The following is a 21,677-nucleotide window of genomic DNA, read 5'->3' as shown; positions in this document are numbered from 1 at the left end:
CAGACTTGATCCCCTACTTGATATTGAGGGGCTTCCTTCCGATGTTGATCTGCTCCTTTCTTGTATTGTTCTTTAGCCCTTTGAAGGTGAGAAACAGCTTTCTTAAAGGCTTGGGTGATTGTAGAATGCAGGTAGTCTACTGCTGGTGTTTCAAGATCTTGGAGGGGATCCAACTCCGAGGTTCGAGGGTGACTGCCGTACAAAAGAAAAAACAGGGTTTTCCCAGTTCCCGAATGGACAGAGTTATTGTAGGCATATTCGGCTATCCAAAGGATGTCTTTCCAAGTTTTTTCAGTTTGTTGCAGCATGCAGCGTAAATACTGTTCCAGAGTTTGATTGGTCCTCTCGGTTTGTCCGTCGGTCTGAGGGTGGTGACTGGTCGATAGTCTCACATCAATTTGAGCCGACCTACAGCAACTTCGCCAAAAATGAGAAATAAATTGACTACCTCGATCCGAAATTAGAACCGAAGGAAAACCGTGCAGTCGGACGATGTTTTTGAGAAATTCTCGGGCCAGAGTTGCTGCTGTTGGCAAGCCTTTGAGCGGAATGAAATGCGCCATCTTGGAGAATAAGTCCACGATTACTAGAAACGTATTGTATCCGGAGCATGGAGGTAGATCGGTGATGAAGTCCATAGAAAGCGTATGCCAAGGGCGAGGTGGGATGTCAATAGGGCGTAAGAGGCCTGCTGGTCTTTCCTTTTGACTCTTGTTTTGGGCGCATACTCCACAGGACATTATAAAGTCTCTGATATCTTTTTTCCAAGACGGCCACCAGAAGTAGCGCTTGATCTTTTCTGAGGTCTTGGCCATACCGGGATGTCCTTCCATTAAAGAATCGTGATAACAAGAGATTACTTTTTTCTGTAAATCTGTGCTGGGTAGGTATAATCATTCTTGGAAATACAATAAGTTGTCCTTTACTGCAAAGTCCTTTCCCTGCAGATGCCAATTCTGTATGTCTGCTGGAGTTACAAGTTGCCTGGCTTTATCCTTAACTTCCTCTATGGATTCTGTGGCGATTACACCCAGAATTCTTTGTTCGGGAATGATTGGTACAGGTTTAGGGTTGATCAAGTGTTCTTCCACTCCTATCCGAGAAAGGGCATCAGCTTTACCGTTCTTTGTACCTGGTCGATAGGTAATTATGAAGTCAAACTCGGCAAAGAATAATGCCCAACGGAGTTGTCTAGAGGATTGGGCTTTTGCGGTTTTCAAATATTGCAGGTTTCGGTGATCCGTAATCACAGTAACGGTGTGTCGGGCCCCCAGCAGATAATGCCGCCAAGCCTTAAAGGCAGACTTGATAGCCAGAAGTTCCTTGTCAGTAATCGTGTAATTGATTTCAGGAGGCGAGAATTTGCGGGACCAAAATGCCACGGGATGCAACTGATTGGTTACCGGGTCCTTTTGTGATAGAACTGCCCACATGGCAAGGCTTGAAGCATCAGTTTCCACGATGTAGGGGAGTTCGGGGCGAGGGTGTTTTAAGATTGGTGCAGAGATAAATTTAGTCTTCAAATCCTGGAAAGCTTGTTCCGCCTCGGTAGACCATTCAAAACGTTTGTTTTTCTTTAACAAGGCAGTGATGGGCTGGACTATTCGAGAGAATTCGGGGATAAACCTGCGGTAAAAGTTAGCGAAGCCTAACATGCTTTGCACACCTTTTACGGAGGATGGTGATGGCCATTTGAGAACTGCATCGACCTTCTTTGAATCCATACGCACTCTGCCAGGTGATAATATGAATCCCAAGAATTCAACTTCAGTCACGTTGAAAACACATTTTTCCAACTTAGCGAAAAGTTTGTGTTGACGCAATCTTTCGAGGACCATTTTCACGTGTTTCCGATGTTCAGATTCCGATGAAGAATAAACGAGGATGTCGTCAATGTAAACAACAACACACACATCTATGAGCTCTCTGAGGACATCGTTCATAAAATATTGAAAGGCGGCCAGGGCATTGCAAAGTCCGAAGGGCATGACCTGATATTCAAATAGCCCATACTTGGTGCGGAAGGCCGTCTTCCATTCATCGCCCTCTTTTACTCGTACCAAGTGGTAAGCTCCTCTAAGATCCAGCTTTGTATATATGCATGCTTTTCTGACTTGGTCCAGGAGTTCAGGGATCAAAGGTAACGGATATCTATTCTTAACGGTGATCTGGTTCAGGGAGCGATAATCTACACAAGTTCTAAGGTCTCCTTCCTTTTTTGGAACGAAGAACAAAGCTGAAGAAGCAGGGGACTTGGAAGGACGAATAAACCCATTTGCCAGGTATTGATCCAGGTATTGTCGAAGGTGAAGGTTCTCAGGCTCGGTGAGGGCATAAATTCTACTACAAGTAGGAGTAGATCCAGGTATCAGGTCTATCTGGCAGTCATAAGACCTATGAGGAGGTAGAGAGTTAGCCTGATCCTTCCGGAAAACATCTTGGTATTCTAGGTATTCGGGAGGTAACTGGGGAGTCTCTGAAGAAATTGCTGCCAGTGCAACACCAGCTGGAGGGTGACAAGTAGAGACACATTCTGGAAACTGGACCGTTCTTGCTCGCCAATCGATCAGAGGATTGTGTTTCTCTAACCAAGGTATTCCTAGAATAATCTGAAACTGAGGGGCCTTAATCACATCGAACACGATCTTCTCATGGTGTCCATCTTGACTTACTAGCGTCACTTCTTGAGTGGTATGCGTTACTGGCCCGGAGGCTATCTCCGTACCATCCACCGTAGTAATGACGTCCTTTACAGCCTTGGGACAAAGAGTTAGATTCATCCTCAAAACCATTTCATGATCCACATAATTGCCGATGGCACCGCTGTCGACGTAAGCTTCAATTGCATGTAATCGATCCGGATTATCAGGGCTAATGAGGACCATAGGTATCACGAAATGCGAGGTCACGGAACTGGTTTTCACGCTCGGCAAGAGGACCTCTATTCTTGTCGGGCGAGGTCGTTTCCCTGCTCAGAGTTTGTAACTTTGGTAACTGCAGCTCCTACTGCCTTCTTGGCAGGTTTCACCGGACAGTCTCAAAGAAAGTGCCCTGAGTTTCCGCAATAGAGGCATAATTGCAACTGTTTTCTCCTTTCCCGCTCCTTTTGTGTTAGAGGACCTTTCAGACCCCCTATTTGCATGGGTTCCCCGGAGTCTACTCCTTTGGAAGGAGTTGGCGGTTTGGAAAATACTCGAGCATCAAACTTGGAACGATCGGCCTTCCTGTTCTGCAGTCTGTGATCTATTTGAACGACTAAGTCTATATAGTCCGAACAATCTTGTGGGGGATTCACTACTTGGGCTAACACATCTTTGAGCTCTCCACGTAGACCTCTATAAAACAGCGTAATCCTTTTGTCCTCAGGCCAATGAGTTTCCACTATCAGTCTGTTGAAAGATGCAATATAAGCCAAAAGGTCTTGATTACCTTGTCGCAACGAAAGAAGCTCATTGTCCAAGGCCTGCCCCTGTGAATGTCTTGCGAACAGTCTTTCCATACTGAGCTGAAAAGCTTGAAAATCATGGAGGACCGGATCATCTTGATTTACTAGAGGGATCGACCAGTCTGCCGCATTGCCACTAAGGTACGAAAGCACGAAAGCTACTTTAGCTTGATCAGTTGGAAAGGCTGCTGGCCGGCATAAGAAATGCAACCGGCACTGATTGATAAATACTGCAAACCTCTTTGGGTCACCAGAAAATCGTTCGGGCGGAGCCAGAGGTACATTCCGAGGTAGGTTGATCTGCACTGGATTCATAGAGGATGTAGAAGGAAGATTTCCCCCAGATGCGGGTAACGGGGTCTGTCCGGCTTGTGACTGTAGCAATTGTCTAGCGAGATCATCTGTTCGCTCCTTGGAAATAATCAGTTCCCTTCTTAGAGCGTTCGTTTCCTGACGGGCTGCATGCACTTCTGCCCTTAGTTCCCCAAGTAACTGGGCTAGCTGGTCGGTATCCGAGGTTTCCATAGCGCCTGGACGGGAGTTTTGTGGTAGGCTTTGCGTTCTGTAACGCTCACCTGATTCCCGTAGAGGCGTCGGTCTTGACTGGGCGTATACCGTACCTTCAAAGGTGATGTGTAACACACGGCTGGCTCTTTGGGCTGGACCTCTGTGCACTGTATGTCTGACTCGAAGGGTAAGATGTCTGCAGATAGAAAATATGGGATTAAGGAACTGGGTTATTGAATGTCTCTCTCTTCTTCCCTTTCTCTTCTCCTGTAGAACCCCAAAGGTTAACGCTCTCACCTTAGGTAAGTGAACGCCGTGCTCTCCATCTGCCTCGGGGCAGGGTGCTGTAACCAGTTTCTTCACTGGATAAGGGGAGCATGCCTCTTGACTTCAGAGGACTGCTGTCCGTCGTTTACTGCACGAACGGTAAGTTTCGAGTAATTCTAATGTCTTTAAAGTCTTTAGTAATGATGTCTCTTGTTTTGCAGGGTTCCGGCGATGGCGGATGACAGGCTGAAGTGAGTTGAAAATGGAGCCCGTGTGATGAATAGAAGCGCCTGGAAGCACGTAAGTAAGCGCTTGTTGCCTGCTTCACGATGCGCTCTAACTGTCTTTTTATTTTGCAGGTACAAGTTCGGAGCGGCTGCAGGGTGCCAGAATACCCACTGGGTTAGATGTGGAAAGGAGTAATGGCACGTGAGTATTAAAGTTCCCCAATGTCTTTAAACGCACCTTGTTTTGTCTTTCAGATGCGGGATGCAGCGCCGAAGGCCTCCGGAGCGTGCGAAGAGTTGGTAAGCTTTTGTCTTTCAGATGCCGGAATGCAGTGTGAAGACCTCCGGAGCGCACGAAGAGTAGGTAAGCCTTTGTCTTTCAGATGCCGGAATGCAGCGCGAGGCGTTGGTGACAGCCGATGGACCAGGTAAGTGAAGAGCTGTCACTGAAGACCGTAATGCTAACCTGTTCTTTCTTGTCTTTATAGGTGTTGCTGAAGACTGGATTCAGGATGGTAAGCCTTTTCCCTTAGGCCCAGGATCAGATGCAGAAGACACGATGAGCGTTCTGCTGCAGAGGATGCAGAATAACGCAAAGCAAGATTCATCCATCGGGTGTGGTTTAAATAGCCTCCTGTAGTGCTTAGGTGTCTCCTTCCACAGCCACGCCTAGGTAAGAAAAGAGTTCCTGCTTTCCAGAAGAGTTCCAGTGTTCTGAATCTAGGGAGTGGCTCCTGCCCCACCCAACAGGAAAAGTAGTTCCAAACAGAAGAGGATCAGAGGCTCAACTGGCAGGCAAGTAAGCAGCATGGTCTGCTGTAGGTAAGTCCACCCAAGCATTATGAGCCCGGCGCTTCCAGCGCTGGGACTGGGCATATTTATGAGCCTGGTGCCACTGGCGCCAGGACTGGGTCCAAAAGGTCCCAATTGGGACTGGTTGGCACTCGGAACCTGGGTTATGGATCTGCTTCCAAGGGAGTTGGGAAAACCCTGACCTTTTGAAAGCAGAGATCATGACAGCTGGCCACGCGTAAGCACACGGAAGACCACGCTCCTGCCCAGAAGGCCGAACTTCTGCCCCCCAGAGCCCCGAGCACGCTCCCACCTGCCATCTGCTGCTGCCTGACTGCCTGCTGGCCACCTGCACTGCCATTTGCTGCCTGCACATCAGCCAGGGGTGCTGTTGCTGTGACCACCCCTGCTGGAACCGAAGACTCCTGACTGGAATTCCATCGCTCCACAGCCCAGCCCCAGGACCCAGTTGCCCACACACTCCTGCCTCTGGGGTTGTCATGTCGGGGCATACACCATCTGTGACCACTGACAACCCCCGGCCAGAGAGGCAGTGCCACCGAAGTTGGTGTCCTGGTGGAGCAAGTCCTGGGGCAGTATGATGCCCTCTTTGGAAGTTCCCGCGCCGACAAGGAAGGACGGACTCGGATCTGGACTGACATTGTGACTGCCATCAACGCGGAGGGGGTGGCAGTCCGGGACTTACAACATGTCAGGAAGCGCTGGGAGGACTTCAGGTCCAGGACCCTGAACAAGGCCCGGCGCCTCTTGAAGGCAGCGGATGGCAAGGGCGCCGGGGCCACTTGTCGGAAGAACAGATGGGGGTCCTGGAACGCATATCCCCAGCGCTCCACGTCCAGGTCCTACAGAAGCAGACCCGTCTGGAGTCGAGCGGTGAGTGTACATGCATCCTGGTTGTGAGCAGGGCATGTGGTGATCATTCGCCATTGTGCCGGTTGCACATCTGTTTGTATGGGGTCGAGTATGGGTGGGGGTGTACAGGGCCGTGGGGCTGACACATGCGAGGGCTGTAATGTGTGAGACATGGATGGTGCTTGTGTGTGTGGGCTTGCATGGCAAATGCAGTTGTGCGTGCACACATGTTTGGATGAATGTGTATGTAAGTAGACATGTCCGTGATGTCAGGCATGTATGTTGTTTTCGGCTGCATGTATGAGCACTGTGTACATGTGCATGTGTGTGTATTTGTCAAGGGTGCAACAGTGATGCAACATGGATGCATGTGACAGCGGTATGTGGAAGCCTGATTGGCAGATGTGACATGGATGCCCGTCTGAACAGTGCGACACTTGGCAGAGGTGTAGACATGCATGCAAGTGTGGTGGTGTGTCTACATGTGTGGTGCAGTTCCTGTGTTGCATGTGATGTCTGGCTCCCCTTTGGCTGCTGATGCTGTTGTATGTGTAGGGATGGTGGTGGCAGTTGCAAAATGGCTGTGGTATGGCTCATGTGTGCCAGTTGCAATGACATGTGTGTTGGGGATTGTGATGACATGTCTGAGGTTTGCCAATGCCACTCATGTGCAACTGTCATGCGTGTATGTGTCCATTGTACAGTGCCCTGATGCCTGTGTTTTGTTTCTCCCTGTCTGCAGGGTCAACTGATGAAGAGGGCGGAGAAGGTGCTGTAGAGCACAGCGGCGGGGATCCGACCGCCAGCCGGAGACGCAAGGCCCGGCTCCCCTCCCGTGTTGTCATCTCGTCGGGGAGTGAGGAGTCCGGTGCCGCGTCCCAGGCCGCAGCTGCCGGGGGGAGGTCCAAGAGGCGGAGGTTGCAGTTGGACTCCTCTGCAGCAGAAGGGGCAGCTGGGACCCCACAGGGCCCAACAGGGGAAGATGGCACGGAGTCATCTAGGTTGGTGGGGGGTTTGGTGGAGGAGGGGGCCGCGCAAGCACCAGAGACGGGGTCTGGAGGTGGGGATCCCACTGGTGCTAGTGGTGCAGTGCAGGACCAGGGACAGGAGGCAGCACAGGCGGCCGCGGAGGTGCCTGTGTGCAATCCTGTCCCCGATCCTGTCCCTGCATCATCTTGCACCAGCAGGGATGCCTACGTCCAGACCCGTTTTCAGGCAGGGGATGAGCTGACGTCAACTGGCCTTCCTCTGCCTGCGGACGTGGCCATCCAGGTCCGGGTTGAGCCTGTCCTGGCTGGTGTGGCGTTGCGTCAACGGGCCATGCGAGGTGACCTGCAGTCTTTTCATGGGGAGACTGCACGTCATCTCGAATGGCTCGTTGACCACGTCAGCCTGCTGGGACAGGTCACCCAGGCCGGATTCCTCCGTCTGATGGGGCTTGCTCCGACCCCTTCCTCAACTGGACCCCCTACGCGCCAGTCGTCCTCTGTGCCATCTTCCCACCCATCAGTCACCTGGGTGCCCTGTGGAGCTGCCTCTGACGGTGCGGCCAGGCTGGTGGAGGAGGCATCCCTGCCACAGTCGGGAGTCGGAGGTCCAGCAGGGGTGGCCACATCAACAAGTGCACCCCAGCCGGCGGAGGATGTGCAGTCAGCAGGAGGCAGTGCACGGGCAGAGGCAGAGCAGCAGCAGCAGCAACATGGTGGGAGGCATGAAGGCTCGGGGCTTTCCACATCGGAGGGGCAGGCATCGGCCGGAGGGCAGGGGGACCCAGGACAGAGAGTGTCTTCCGTGTGGCAGCGGTTGGGCCACGCCATAGGTGCAGAGCGGCGGCGGGCGGAAGAGGTGCGGCTCACAATGGTCAGGGCGGAGAACTCCATGCGGAGGGCCCTGAGGTGGGCCGAGTGCCTCGAGGCAATCCGCAGGGGGTTGGAGGAGGACACAGCGTCGTCCCTGCGGACCCTCGGGGCCATGGAACTGGACCGCCTCCGGGACATCGAACAGGAGTTCGATGATGCCCTGGCCCGGGACACCACGGAGTGAGCCGCTGGACTGGCCCGCCGCCTTTGTATATAGTTATTTAGTTTTAGGTTTCCTTTCTTTCGAATTATGATTTGGAGTCGACGGACACTGCTCCACTTTTTGTATATAGTTGATTTTTAGGTAGGTTTTTTTAGTAGGTTTCCTTTGTTCAGTTGGGCTCATGGACCCTTGGTAGTTTTTTATACGGACATGCATGTTTTTTGTTCTCATTCACATTGTAGTTAGTTTTCTTTCTTTTGCATTCTTAAATTTTTTAATACAATTTTGTTAGCATACTTCACTGTGTGGTATCATCTCATTGGTTTCATGCATGTCATGTTGTGTGTTTTCCCATTATATTGCAACCATTGTGTGTGACGGACATGGGTTCATTAGCTTCATGAACATTGGGGGTGTAACATGTGATTTCCATTTCCATGTGGGTGAATGGGTTACTTGGTAGGGCTTTTTGGATGTGGAGGCTGTCCATTACGCACATGATTGGGGATTGTGAGCACCTGGTGGAGGCTGCCCCTGCACTGCTGGGGGGTGGGGGTGGTGGGAGACATGAGTGGGTGCCTGGTGGAGGCTGCCCCTGGTGGCTGGGGGGTGGGGGTGGTGGGACACATGGGTGGGGGCCTGGTGGAGGCTGCCCCTGCACTGCTGGGGGGTGGGGGTGGTGGGAGACATGAGTGGGGGCCTGCTGGAGGCTGCCCATGGTGGCAGGGGGGTGGGGGTGGTGGGAGACATGAGTGGGGGCCTGGTGGAGGCTGCCCCTGCACTGCTGGGGGGTGGGGGTGGTGGGAGACATGAGTGGGGGCCTGCTGGAGGCTGCCCCTGCACTGCTGGGGGGTGGGGGTGGTGGGACACATGGGTGGGGGCCTGGTGGAGGCTGCCCCTGCACTGCTGGGGGGTTGGGGTGGTGGGAGACATGAGTGGGGGCCTGCTGGAGGCTGCCCCTGGTGGCTGGGGGGTGGGGGTGGTGGGACACATGAGTGGGGGCCTGATGGAGGCTGCCCCTGCACTGCTGGGGGGTGGGGGTGGTGGGAGACATGAGTGGGGGCCTGCTGGAGGCTGCCCCTGCACTGCTGGGGGGTGGGGGTGGTGGGACACATGGGTGGGGGCCTGGTGGAGGCTGCCCCTGCACTGCTGGGGGGTGGGGGTGGTGGGAGACATGAGTGGGGGCCTGCTGGAGGCTGCCCCTGGTGGCTGGGGGGTGGGGGTGGTGGGACACATGGGTTGGGGCCTGGTGGAGGCTGCCCCTGCACTGCTGGGGGGTAGGGGTGGTGGGAGACATGAGTGGGGGCCTGCTGGAGGCTGCCCATGGTGGCAGGGGGGTGGGGGTGGTGGGAGACATGAGTGGGGGCCTGGTGGAGGCTGCCCCTGCACTGCTGGGGGGTGGGGGTGGTGGGAGACATGAGTGGGGGCCTGCTGGAGGCTGCCCCTGCACTGCTGGGGGGTGGGGGTGGTGGGACACATGGGTGGGGGCCTGGTGGAGGCTGCCCCTGCACTGCTGGGGGGTGGGGGTGGTGGGAGACATGAGTGGGGGCCTGGTGGAGGCTGCCCCTGGTGGCTGGGGGGTGGGGGTGGTGGGAGACATGAGTGGGGGCCTGCTGGAGGCTGCCCCTGGTGGCTGGGGGTGGGGGTGGTGGGAGACATGAGTGGGGGCCTGCTGGAGGCTGCCCCTGGTGGCTGGGGGGTGGGGGTGGTGGGACACATGGGTGGGGGCCTGGTGGAGGCTGCCCCTGCACTGCTGGGGGGTGGGGGTGGTGGGAGACATGAGTGGGGGCCTGCTGGAGGCTGCCCATGGTGGCAGGGGGGTGGGGGTGGTGGGAGACATGAGTGGGGGCCTGGTGGAGGCTGCCCCTGCACTGCTGGGGGGTGGGGGTGGTGGGAGACATGTGTGGGGGCCTGCTGGAGGCTGCCCCTGCACTGCTGGGGGGTGGGGTGGTGGGAGACATGGGTGGGGGCCTGCTGGAGGCTGCCCCTGCACTGCTGGGGGGTGGGGGTGGTGGGAGACATGAGTGGGTGCCTGGTGGAGGCTGCCCCTGGTGGCTGGGGGTGGGGGTGGTGGGAGACATGAGTGAGTGCCTGGTGGAGGCTGCCCCTGGTGGCTGGGGGTGGGGGTGGTGGGAGACATGAGTGGAGGCCTGCTGGAGGCTGCCCCTGGTGGCTGGGGGGTGGGGGTGGTGGGACACATGGGTGGGGGCCTGGTGGAGGCTGCCCCTGCACTGCTGGGGGGTGGGGGTGGTGGGAGACATGAGTGGGTGCCTGTTGGAGGCTGCCCCTGGTGGCTGGGGGGTGGGGGTGGTGGAAGACATGAGTGGGGGCCTGCTGGAGGCTGCCCCTGGTGGCTTGGGGGTGGGGGTGGTGGGACACATGGGTGGGGGCCTGGTGGAGGCTGCCCCTGCACTGCTGGGGGGTGGGGGTGGTGGGAGACATGAGTGGGTGCCTGGTGGAGGCTGCCCCTGGTGGCTGGGGGGTGGGGGTGGTGGGAGACATGAGTGGGGGCCTGCTGGAGGCTGCCCCTGGTGGCTGGGGGGTGGGGGTGGTGGGAGACATGAGTGGGGGCCTGCTGGAGGCTGCCCCTGGTGGCTAGGGGGTGGGGGTGGTGGGACACATGGGTGGGGGCCTGGTGGAGGCTGCCCCTGCACTGCTGGGGGGTGGGGGTGGTGGGAGACATGAGTGGGGGCCTGCTGGAGGCTGCCCATGGTGGCAGGGGGGTGGGGGTGGTGGGAGACATGAGTGGGGGCCTGGCAGAGGCTGCCCCTGCACTGCTGGGGGGCGGGGTGGTGGGAGACATGAGTGGGGGCCTGCTGGAGGCTGCCCCTGCACTGCTGGGGGGTGGGGGTGGTGGGAGACATGAGTGGGGGCCTGCTGGAGGCTGCCCCTGGTGGCTGAGGGGTGGGGGTGGTGGGAGACATGAGTGGGGGCCTGGTGGAGGCTGCCCCTGCACTGCTGGGGGGTGGGGGTGGTGGGAGACATTAGTGGGGGCCTGCTGGAGGCTGCCCCTGCACTGCTGGGGGGTGGGGGTGGTGGGAGACATGGATGGGGGCCTGCTGGAGGCTGCCCCTGCACTGCTGGGGGGTGGGGGTGGTGCAAGACATGAGTGGGGGCCTACTGGAGGCTGCCCCTGCACTGCTGGGGGGTGGGGGTGGTGGGAGACATGAGTGGGTGCCTGGTGGAGGCTGCCCCTGGTGGCTGGGGGGTGGGGGTGGTGGGAGACATGAGTGGGGGCCTGGTGGAGGCTGCCCCTGGTGGCTGGGGAGTGGGGGTGGTGGGAGACATGAGTGGGGGCCTGCTGGAGGCTGCCCCTGGTGGCTGGGGGGTGGGGGTGGTGGGAGACATGAGTGGGGGCCTGCTGGAGGCTGCCCCTGGTGGCTGGGGGGTGGGGGTGGTGGGAGACATGAGTGGGGGCCTGGTGGAGGCTGCCCCTGCACTGCTGGGGGGTGGGGGTGGTGGGAGACATGAGTGGGGGCCTGCTGGAGGCTGCCCCTGGTGGCTGGGGGGTGGGGGTGGTGGGAGACATGAGTGGGGGCCTGGTGGAGGCTGCCCCTGCACTGCTGGGGGGTGGGGGTGGTGGGAGACATGAGTGGGGGCCTGCTGGAGGCTGCCCCTGCACTGCTGTGGGGTGGGGGGGTGGGACACATGGGTGGGGGCCTGGTGGAGGCTGCCCCTGCACTGCTGGGGGGTGGGGGTGGTGGGAGACATGAGTGGGGGCCTGCTGGAGGCTGCCCCTGCACTGCTGGGTGGTGGGGGTGGTGGGAGACATGGTTGGGTGCCTGGTGGAGGCTCCCCCTGGTGGCTGGGGGGTGGGGGTGGTGGGAGACATGAGTGGGGGCCTGCTGGAGGCTGCCCCTGGTGGCTGGGGGGTGGGGGTGGTGGGAGACATGAGTGGGGGCCTGCTGGAGGCTGCCCCTGGTGGCTGGGGGGTGGGGGTGGTGGGACACATGGGTGGGGGCCTGGTGGAGGCTGCCCCTGCACTGCTGGGGGGTGGGGGTGGTGGGAGACATGAGTGGGGGCCTGCTGGAGGCTGCCCATGGTGGCAGGGGGGTGGGGGTGGTGGGAGACATGAGTGGGGGCCTGGTGGAGGCTGCCCCTGCACTGCTGGGGGGTGGGGGTGGTGGGAGACATGAGTGGGTGCCTGGTGGAGGCTGCCCCTGGTGGCTGGGGGGTGGGGGTGGTGGGAGACATGAGTGGGTGCCTGGTGGAGGCTGCCCCTGGTGGCTGGGGGGTGGGGGTGGTGGGAGACATGAGTGGGGGCCTGCTGGAGGCTGCCCCTGGTGGCTGGGGGGTGGGGGTGGTGGGACACATGGGTGGGGGCCTGGTGGAGGCTGCCCCTGCACTGCTGGGGGGTGGGGGTGGTGGGAGACATGAGTGGGGGCCTGCTGGAGGCTGCCCATGGTGGCAGGGGGGTGGGGGTGGTGGGAGACATGAGTGGGGGCCTGGTGGAGGCTGCCCCTGCACTGCTGGGGGGTGGGGGGGGTGGGAGACATGAGTGGGTGCCTGGCGGAGGCTGCCCCTGGTGGCTGGGGGGTGGGGGTGGTGGGAGACATGAGTGGGTGCCTGGTGGAGGCTGCCCCTGGTGGCTGGGGGGTGGGGGTGGTGGGAGACATGAGTGGGGGCCTGCTGGAGGCTGCCCCTGGTGGCTGGGGGGTGGGGATGGTGGGACACATGGGTGGGGGCCTGGTGGAGGCTGCCCCTGGTGGCTGGGGGGTGGGGGTGGTGGGAGACATGACTGGGGGCCTGCTGGAGGCTGCCCCTGGTGGCTGGGGGGTGGGGGTGGTGGGACACATGGGTGGGGGCCTGGTGGAGGCTGCCCCTGCACTGCTGGGGGGTGGGGGTGGTGGGAGACATGAGTGTGGGCCTGCTGGAGGCTGCCCATGGTGGCAGGGGGGTGGGGGTGGTGGGATACATGAGTGGGGGCCTGGTGGAGGCTGCCCCTGCACTGCTGGGGGGTGGGGGTGGTGGGAGACATGAGTGGGGGCCTGCTGGAGGCTGCCCCTGCACTGCTGGGGGGTGGGGGTGGTGGGACACATGGGTGGGGGCCTGGTGGAGGCTGCCCCTGCACTGCTGGGGGGTGGGGGTGGTGGGAGACATGAGTGGGGGCCTGCTGGAGGCTGCCCCTGGTGGCTGGGGGGTGGGGGTGGTGGGAGACATGAGTGGGGGCCTGGTGGAGGCTGCCCCTGCACTGCTGGGGGGTGGGGGTGGTGGGAGACATGAGTGGGAGCCTGCTGGAGGCTGCCCCTGCACTGCTGGGGGGTGGGGGTGGTGGGAGACATGGGTGGGGGCCTGCTGGAGGCTGCCCCTGCACTTGATGGGGGTGGGGGTGGTGGGAGACATGAGTGGGGGCCTGCTGGAGGCTGCCCCTGCACTGCTGGGGGGTGGGGGTGGTGGGAGACATGAGTGGGTGCCTGGTGGAGGCTGCCCCTGGTGGCTGGGGGGTGGGGGTGGTGGGAGACATGAGTGGGGGCTGGTGGAGGCTGCCCCTGGTGGCTGGGGGGTGGGGGTGGTGGGAGACATGAGTGGGGGCCTGCTGGAGGCTGCCCCTGGTTGCTGGGGGGTGGGGGTGGTGGGAGACATGAGTGGGGGCCTGCTGGAGGCTGCCCCTGGTGGCTGGGGGGTGGGGGTGGTGGGAGACATGAGTGGGGGCCTGGTGGAGGCTGCCCCTGCACTGATGGGGGGTGGGGGTGGTGGGAGACATGAGTGGGGGCCTGCTGGAGGCTGCCCCTGGTGGCTGGGGGGTGGGGGTGGTGGGAGACATGAGTGGGGGCCTGGTGGAGGCTGCCCCTGCACTGCTGGGGGGTGGGGGTGGTGGGAGACATGAGTGGGGGCTTGCTGGAGGCTGCCCCTGGTGGCTGGGGGGTGGGGGTGGTGGGAGACATGGGTGGGGGCCTGGTGGAGGCTGCCCCTGCACTGCTGGGGGTGGGGGTGGTGGGAGACATGAGTGGGGGCCTGGTGGAGGCTGCCCCTGCACTGCTGGGGGGTGGGGGTGGTGGGAGACATGAGTGGGTGCCTGGTGGAGGCTGCCCCTGGTGGCTGGGGGGTGGGGGTGGTGGGAGACATGAGTGGGGGCCTGCTGGAGGCTGCCCCTGGTGGCTGGGGGGTGGGGGTGGTGGGAGACATGAGTGGGGGCCTGCTGAAGGCTGCCCCTGGTGGCTGGGGGGTGGGGGTGGTGGGACACATGGGTGGGGGCCTGGTGGAGGCTGCCCCTGCACTGCTGGGGGGTGGGGGTGGTGGGAGACATGAGTGGGGGCCTGCTGGAGGCTGCCCATGGTGGCAGGGGGGTGGGGGTGGTGGGAGACATACATTGTTGATCAGTAGTGCAAGGTGACATGTGGGTTGGCTGGGGGCATGCCCATGGTGGATGGGCTACCTGCGGGACATGAGCAGGGGTGCAGGGTAGTCCCCCGTGGTGTGGGCTGCCTGCAGGGGCCATGGAGGTTGTGGAGCGTACACCGGGGAGGACCCACAAGGCCAATTCACGTGTAGTACTCCCCAGAACCCCTGAAATACACGTATCCTGATGGAATCGCGTGTGGAACTTCCCGCGCACCCATGTAATACACGTACCCTGCTCGCACTGGCCCATTCGCGTGTGGAACTTCCCGCGCACCCCTGATATGCACGTACCCTGCAGAATTCGCGTGTGGAACTTCCCGCGCACCCCTGAAATACACGTACCCTGCTCGCACTGGGCCAATCGCGTGTGGAACTTCCCGCGCACCCCTGAAACACACGTACCCTGCTCGCACTGGGACTATCGCGTGTGGCACTTCCCGCGCACCCCTGAAATGCACGTACCCTGCAGAATTCGCGTGTGGCACTTCCCGCGCACCCCTGAAATACACGTACCCTGCTCGCACTGGGCAAATCGCGTGTGGAACTTCCCGCGCACCCCTGAAATACACGTACCCTGCTCGCACTGGGACTATCGCGTGTGGAACTTCCCGCGCACCCCTGAAATACACGTACCCTGATGGAATCGCGTGTGGAACTTCCCGCGCACCCATGTAATACACGTACCCTGCTCGCACTGGCCCATTCGCGTGTGGAACTTCCCGCGCACCCCTGAAATGCACGTACCCTGCAGTATTCGCATGTGGAACTTCCCGCGCACCCCTGAAATACACGTACCCTGCTCGCACTGGGCCAATCGCGTGTGGTACTTCCCGCGCACCCCTGAAATACACGTACCCTGCTCGCACTGGGACTATCGCGTGTGTTACTTCCCGCGCACCCCTGAAATACACGTACCCTGATGGAGTCGCGTGTGGAACTTCCCGCGCACCCATGTAATACACGTACCCTGCTCGCACTGGCCCATTCGCGTGTGGAACTTCCCGCGCACCCCTGAAATACACGTACCCTGCTCGCACTGGGACTATCGCGTGTGTAACTTCCCGCGCACCCCTGAAATACACGTACCCTGATGGAATCGCGTGTGGAACTTCCCGCGCACCCATGTAATACACGTACCCTGCTCGCACTGGCCCATTCGCGTGTGGAACTTCCCGCGCACCCCTGAAATCCACGTACCCGGCCAAATCGCGTGTGACACTTCCCGCGCACCCCGGTATACACGCACACGTATTTTTTGTCAGCGGGTCCGTGTTTGTGCGTACCCCTTTGCACGTCATTTGTCCTGGAGGGCCACAGTATAGGACATTCATCATGGCAGTATATAGGTGCTATTTGTTGGCGCACCTTTTGGCGCACATTTCTTACAGCCGCAGAGACGCTACCGCCTGCTTTCTTGTGGCGGTCGTGTTTGTGCCTGTGCGCTGGTTTGAGCGTGCGCTTTTTTGCCCTATTCTATTCCATGAATACGTGTTGTAGGCTAGCGTGTGGGCGTTCCGCGCACTTGTGCCCTGTACTTCCCCGCGGCGCCCACGTTTTGGCAAGTTGTTCCCCATTCCGAGTGTTACGCCCGTGTTCCCCCTACTTTTGTTGCGTGCGCCGCGCTATGTGCGATTTTCGCTCTGGCCTGTGTGATTTTCGCTGTGACCTGGCGCACGCTGTTAGATGGCCTGTCCGCCAACGTGCGCCGCGCACTTTTTTATCGCACATCCGCTGGTTTTCTTGCGCACGGACTTCCATGAATCGATGTGCGCTGCTTTTCGTGCGATTTTCGCACTTGCACTGCGATTTTCGCTATTCCACTGCGATTCGCACGTTTTTGCCCACTTGCGCCGCGCTAATTATTCCATGAATCGGCCTTCAAGTAACCAAAGTTAAAAATAATATTTATGTAAATGAGGATGGAAAGTGATCTGTATGCTACATGATTAGCATTGTGACAGATGAATGTCCAATTTAACGCAAAGAATAGACACTGTACATGTTAATTGTAACTGAAATTGATAGTCAACATAAATATGTACTGTGTATATTCAATTATAAAGAGGGTACTGAAAAATATTTTTATTTATTTTATTTATTATTAATGTGTTATAGCTTAGTATAAACTTTTCACATGATATAAAAAATTACATTTACAAAACAATTGTACATTAAAAACAGAAAATAGTAACATAATGAGTTAACAAAGGAAATAGTAGAATAAGAGAAAGAATAAGAAGAAGAGAAAGAAAGAAGAATAAAAGCAAGAAAAAGAAAAAATTAAAAAATAAAATCTTAACTTAAAGAGTTCAAAATTCAAAGTTAAAAATGTACATGTCTAGGAAAGTGTGTAAAATATTTTTGCATTCTCGATTTTGCATAGTTACATTATACCGATGTGTGCCTGTCATGGATACAGTCTGACGGTTCATGGCTTCTTCAACCGTAATTGGACAATAATCATCAACAAAGCATCTGTGATAACTATTATCGGGGACGATCGCCAGACACCAATCTGTCCTTTCGCGGTTGCAGCAATAAGGAGCAGGATGAGAGCCTATAGGTTCTGAAAACGTGCGGCTGTGAAAGTGTTGCAAAGGCATGTGCATCGATCACAAATCGGCAATGGGAGATAACTTTCTGTGAATAATGCAAAGATTGGGATTATTCGATCGATGAACGGAATCGGCCTCATAACATCACTGTTCACAGTAAACAAAAAATGAGAACCATGCAATGTTCGCTAGCTACAACTTCTATTGGAAAAAGTGACCCATGTTTCCATGCAAATAACTCTTTTCAGCGTTATGTCAAAATGAAAAGTACTTGCTACACTCCCGACGATTGCTGTTTTCTTTAAAATAAACAGTTTTTATCATTTTTGTGAAAAGAAACAAATGTTTTGCATTTGTTGTGGATGTATGTGTTTGTGTTAGATAATGTTATGACGTAGGCGATGACAGGATACGTTTGGCTACTAGAGAAGGTTGGTATTTCAGGCAGCATATAGCTTGCAGCGCCTGATCCTAAACCACAGTGGAGGAGGAGATAGGAAGGCATACAGGAGAAGCCATATGCAGGGACTAAGTCAACAGTGGGGGGCAACCGGTCCAAGTGGGGAAAAGGCACATTTTTCCTCATAGGTAGGCACCCATTTATCTTCAATTTGGATTGGTTTAGTTGTGGCCACCAGTAGTGCCTTGGCACTAATGGGTGAGAAAGTTTTGGAATGCTAGTTCCTGGCTGTGATTATCTGGCACTAGCACAAAACAGGATGCTATCAAGTGTATTTCCCCACATGTCTTCCTACGTGATGCTAGAGCAACTTTGTCATTTTAAGTAATAAAGCTTCTTCATGTCCTTTGCTGGTATTTTGTTGTGACCTTAAAGAGGTTTTTTGAGGTCATAAGATATCAAACATTGTATCCTGTCATAGCCGAGATCATAGGCAGTGAACTCCCTCACTGCCAGGTGCCCTCCAGAGAGAGCACCACTAACACGCCTGAAAAGCTTCGAACACAGAACACACGTTTTTATAAAAGAGAACATTATACAGACACTCTCCTTACTAAAATAAAAGTATTTTTTGTGCCTTATTTGGTCCTCACCTCTATAGTTGTCAATGTAACGTAAGTGTTGTGAAGCGCCTTTCTGCCACTATTGGTGGGCTCAGTCCACAAAGGAAAAGGAGGCTAACAATAATCCTACAAAACCTGAATGACTCAACGAAGCCACATGCAAAATAAAGCCCAAAGAGTCAAATTGTCAGTAGGGCAAAACATAGCTTTCGAACATAGAATTGTTTTTTTTCTAGAAAAATGCAAATTGCATGCAGGGGACCACCAACGTTTGCCCTTATGCGTTGCGGGGTCCCTTGCGTGCCCTTATAAACATTTGCAAGGCAAAGGGTAAAAAGAAAGATTAAAACCAGACAAACATGCATCTACCCTTTCCTTTTTACCTCTGCCATGTTTAACAAGCTTTGGCAAAAACAAGCCACATTGGCTTGTGTATGGTTACTAGATAGGCATTTCCCAAGCACTGCCATAATATGCCTAGATACACATAGACATTTTCCAGCTCTTGCCAGCTTAGGAGTAGATAGTGCCATTATGTCAAGGCCTGGCAAATGCTTGAGCTACAACTACCAGCTTTGGACTTTTGCCAGTTCTTGTTTTTTCATTCTCATCTGCCTCACAAGTGCCCCAACACCAATACCCAGGTACTGCATGAACACTACTGTTGTCTTTCTTTCTACCTGATAGTGAAAGGGAGAAAAGACTTACAGATCCCACATGTATGCAGAACCGGAAACCTGCCATCATCAGCAAAATCTGGTCTCAAATCAGTAAAGCAGAGAGTGAATATCGCAGGTTCAGTGAATCATATAAATATATAAATGCATACATACAAGAGGGACAGGGCCAGTGCAAGGATTGTTCCTGACCTTAGGAAATTGGCATTTTTCTGTCCCCAGGCTCATGGGACTACATCTTCTGCTCATAATGACCAAAAGGCTGTTTTTATGGAGCCCTGTGTTGCCTTGCGGGTATATTACCAAGGCCCCGAGGAGGATTGATTGTGTCAAATCTTAAAGCACGAAATTCAAGCAGTGGTTAATGGTAAATGGACTAGCAGGGTTTTCGTAAAAGGTTGACATTTCCTGGGAGTCATTCAACCTGAGCCAGAGAAAACCTGAACCTTAATGGGGAATTACACTTTAATCCTACAGTGAGCCTTTTCCGGACAGGCACAGCTGACAATCTGTCATTTGTGGCACCACATAGCACACAACCCTTTCTGTAAAAAAAATCTGGTGACTTCAAGTTTCATTCTCTTTTCTATCTTGTTTTGAATAAAAGGGATCAAAACAGCAAACCCCTTTAACGAATTACAGGCAATGGCTATTCGCTGGGGACACTTCTTGGGATTACTCAATTTGCCCTGTGGCTGTCAATGACGTGTGTCTGTGCATGTGTGTGTTTTTGCAAAATGAGACATGTTCATTCAAGGGGGCAGTTTCTCTTTCTTTTACTGTATTGAAGAGGAGCAGGTGGAATTTCTGTGAAAAGACAAATGCAGTTGTTTTGCAGTTGCAGCAATCTAAATAATAAAACCACAGTTGTAATGCGACATATTGTTCCCTTTTTTCACATTTTTTTAATGGCATGTGATTACGGAGACTTGTATAATGCATTTACAGACTTGTACGATCTTCGGGAAATATGCTGCCACTAAATCCCCTATACACAAAGCCAATCAAAGAATAATTAGAAACACTGCAACAATGACCCAGCAGGCGAAGGCAAAGTGCGCCTGGTGAACTGTAAACAAAAAGACATGTTCTACAATGAAATAAATATCCAGTTTCATTAGGTTTCCTTTTATTTTGAGTTGTCGGTTGTTTTGATTGATTTGTATTGGCTTGCACAATAACATGCTTCCATACTACTACATACTACTAAGTTCCAGCTAAGGAAGGCATATTACAACGGGCTACATTTGGACATTTGATTATGATTTTTTTTGGTTTGTTCTGTGTTTTATATTTCGCTAAGAACAGTTTCAATGGATGTGGACATATTGCAGCATATTTACAAAGCTTACAAAAACTGTAAATGCATAAGTAATACTATGCGCCTGTTTAAAGTATAAGCTTTAGCAATGCTTGTTTTTACAGGACTTAGTACAAGAAACAGATATTAAAAAAACGTGGCTGAAGGCACACCTGATTATCATACCAGTAACTCATGTATGCCATTCACTCTCAGTAGACTGCTTAGAAATAGCACAGGCTGGCCAAAGTTTGATGCTACTGCTTGATAGAGCTAGGTCAACCTTTTTCCAGGAAGATGGGCCTCATTACGACCCTGGCGGTAATCCGCCGTCATTACCGCCATGGCGTAATGAACGTTAACGCCGTGGGACGATGGCGTAAAGGGCGCCACATTACGACCCATCGCGCACGAGCATTACGCCATGGCGGTAATGTAAACTGCGCCATGGCGGTAGTGCCCCCAAAACGGCACCTACCGGCATCGTATGCGGCGCAAGGTGCACCACCGCCACCGCCGTACATAGCGGTGACCGTAGTTAGCGGTCACCGCAATTAGCGTTGACCGTAGATAAGCGGAACCGGAAGTAGCGTCACCGCGGCGGAACGGGAAAGAGCACGGCGGCCATCTTTAAAAACACAATCCATTGCCATCCTCCGAAACCACTGGACATCCGAGCCTGAGACCCCGCAAATACCGGCTTCAACCTTCTACCTGCAGGAAGATGCCTAAAGTGGTGAAAAAAGCCTGTGACCGCCAGCGGCAAGACCGCTTCTCCAGAGAGGAGCTTACCATGCTAGCGGAGACCCTCCAGGAGAACGCTGCAGTGGTATTCTCCAACCAACTGACAAGACCGGCCATATCCAAGAAGAAGGCCATATGGGCACTGGTAGCTCAGCGGGTCAGTGCCGTGGGAACAACACCCCGCAATGTCAAACAGTGCCGCAAGCGGTGGGACGATCTCCGGCTCAGAGTCAGGAGCATACTATCAGCTAACATGAACCTGGCAATGGCAACTGGGGGAGGATCGGAGTCCCCTATAAAATTGCAGCCATGGGAGGAAATCTGTGCCTCCACAATCGGAATGCAGAGCATTGAAGGAGTAGGAGGAATGGAGAGAGGAGCCCCGACATCGGGCGATGCAGGTAAGTGGCTCAAATCAAGGCATGCAAATCTCACCTAAGTCCATTCATGTGAAGTACAATGTTGGCCCATAGTGTAAATGCAACACATCAGCAGGAGACTGCCCACAGATACATCCGATCTGCACCCTGTACACATGCAGCATGCACACCCTAACTGCAGCCACCCACATACCTCCATGCTACTTCCACACAAAAGGGAGACAACTTTTTTCCCCTGCATGAAATGTGCCACATGTACTAACTGATAAGATGCCAGTCGCCACAATGCCCGGCCAATGTCCGCAGACCCATCAATAACACTCTCCCTCCTCTGTCCCACCACAGGCTCAAATTCCGACCTTGAGGAAGAGGACACCACTGCCTCCACACCCACCAAGAGGGCCAGGCCAACTGTGCCAACACCACAACCCTCCACCTCTGCCCTCCCGAGGAAAACCCCACAGCAGCCAAAATCCATGCAAGGGAAACAGGACAGGGCACAGACAGCCACCCCAGCAGGCAG

The sequence above is a fragment of the Ambystoma mexicanum genome, chromosome 6p (assembly GCF_040938575.1).
Source record: "Ambystoma mexicanum isolate Mex_15411 chromosome 6p, UKY_AmexF1_1, whole genome shotgun sequence".
NCBI lineage: Eukaryota > Metazoa > Chordata > Amphibia > Caudata > Ambystomatidae > Ambystoma > Ambystoma mexicanum.
This window is presented reverse-complemented; position numbering follows the sequence as displayed.